Raw genomic sequence first — 2,046 nt, 5'->3', positions numbered from 1 at the left:
TTCCGAAGACAACAACAAGCAACCATTGAATGACTGATGGATAATGCTGGACCGGTTTCCCCCCATACCAAGTTAGGGCAGACTGCCTGAGATGTGACTTCAGGGGTCATCTGGGTGACACAATAACAAGGTTGAGGGGAAACCCTTACTCACAAAGTACCGTGCTGTACTACACTCTTAAAAGGTGCTATCTAGAACCAAATGGTTATTCGTTTGTTTCCATAGGAGAATCCTTTGAAGAACCCTTATTGGATCCATGGAGAGCCCTTTTGGTTCCAGGTAAAACCATTTCCACAGAGACTTCTCTACATGGAACTCAAAAGGGTTCTACAAGAAAACAAAAAATGTTCTACCTGGAACCCAACAGGGTTCTCCTATGGGGACAGCCGAAGAACCCTTTTGGAAGCCTTTTTCCCAAGGCGGCATCCAGTACCACTCTATTCCAGACAACATTGTGGGCCCCACTGGGCTGTGTACACCACAGAGAGAACTAGACATACAGGTTCAGAACATTCTTATGGGGGGACCCAAGAGGTGTAGAAGCCCCATCCCTGAAACCCCATTTTAACACTAAAGCAGTGACGACCCAAAATAAAACCTCAAATTAAACTTCACTTCAAAATCTGTGTATATAAAATGTCCATGTATAAATGTTTTTCTTTGTGCAGTGCAAGTTAGTGCAATTTCTTTAGGTACATCATTTGTCCTCGTAATGTTATTTTCATTGGCACTTGTGAAGTTTCTGACCATTAATTACCAGCCTACTCTCCACTCTGACCAGTGAGGTGCTGTAAGACACAGCTTCTCTCTCTCAGACAGGATGCCAGACAGCAAGGTTACTAGCCAGCAAGCATGACCATATTGGTTGGTAATGGTTATCAAGGAAAAGACTGACATGGCATGGCTCTCTTAAAGTTCCGCGTGACAGTGGAATTTAAATGTAAAGGCAACATTCCCTGTTAACATTCACTCATAAACTCTGCATATGTCGGCTCAATCGGAAATGACCAGTACGCAATCTGTAAGGATTCAGGGATGAATAGAGCCCCAAAAGGAATCCCGTTGGTTCGATTGCTTGTTTGTTGTACCCAAAGAACAACAAGATATAACAGTCACGGCCAGCTGTCTTAGAATGGCTACTGATGTCATGTCAATGAGAATGTGTGACAGCTGAGAGCGCATGTGTCAACACGACAACAGATGTGTAAGACAGCCAACGACTGGAAAGTCACAGGCTGTGTTCGATAGGGTAAAAGACGCAATATATTTCATGGGTAAATTGTGACTGACTGATCTATAAATAATAATGAGTCGATATTTATGATGGAAGGCGATTTGTAGATCAGTCAGTCGGCAGGCAGTTGCCTGCAGTAGTTTTGATGCTGTCGAACACTGCCACTGACTGTGGCCGTTGTCATCGAAACAAGTTCAATGTGAGCGGAGGTAAGAGGCCAGGTGGCACTACAGGATGTGCACGTGCGTGACTGTGCGTAGGGTACCGTGCTCCTATAAAAAACAAAGTATCCCGAATAATAATTGTTGTAATGATTAGGCTTCGCAGTACTGTTGATTGAGTCCCTTAGAGGAAAAAAAAAGTTAGCATCATGGTTGAATCATTACTACAGCAAAAATATCTTGTTTCTACCCCAGTTAAAAAGATCTGACCCATATTACTGTTATTCTTTCTGTAGCCTATCGACAGGGACCGCAACTTCAAAAGGAGAATTAATATAGGCTGCATCTCAATCAATTAAACAATATAATCTGGTGCTCATACAGTTTATGTGGTGCTCCTAACTTTTAAAAACTGGGAGCACCAGTTCATTTAGAGTCCTGTGTGTGTGTGTCTGCTGTTGTAACTTGTGTAATGGCTAGTAGTCAGTGTTGGAAGCAGAAAGAGAGAGCCTGCAGAGACTACATTCAAAGAGCTGGCAACAATCGAAACAGTAGCTCGAGTAGAAAAATACATCCGTCTAAAAATATACATCTGCTCTCATGTCTGATCAGGAATCCAGGTACAAGGGAAGTAAACAATCCCTTGGGGAC

The sequence above is a fragment of the Oncorhynchus gorbuscha genome, linkage group LG08 (genome assembly GCF_021184085.1).
Source record: "Oncorhynchus gorbuscha isolate QuinsamMale2020 ecotype Even-year linkage group LG08, OgorEven_v1.0, whole genome shotgun sequence".
Lineage (NCBI taxonomy): Eukaryota > Metazoa > Chordata > Actinopteri > Salmoniformes > Salmonidae > Oncorhynchus > Oncorhynchus gorbuscha.
This window is presented reverse-complemented; position numbering follows the sequence as displayed.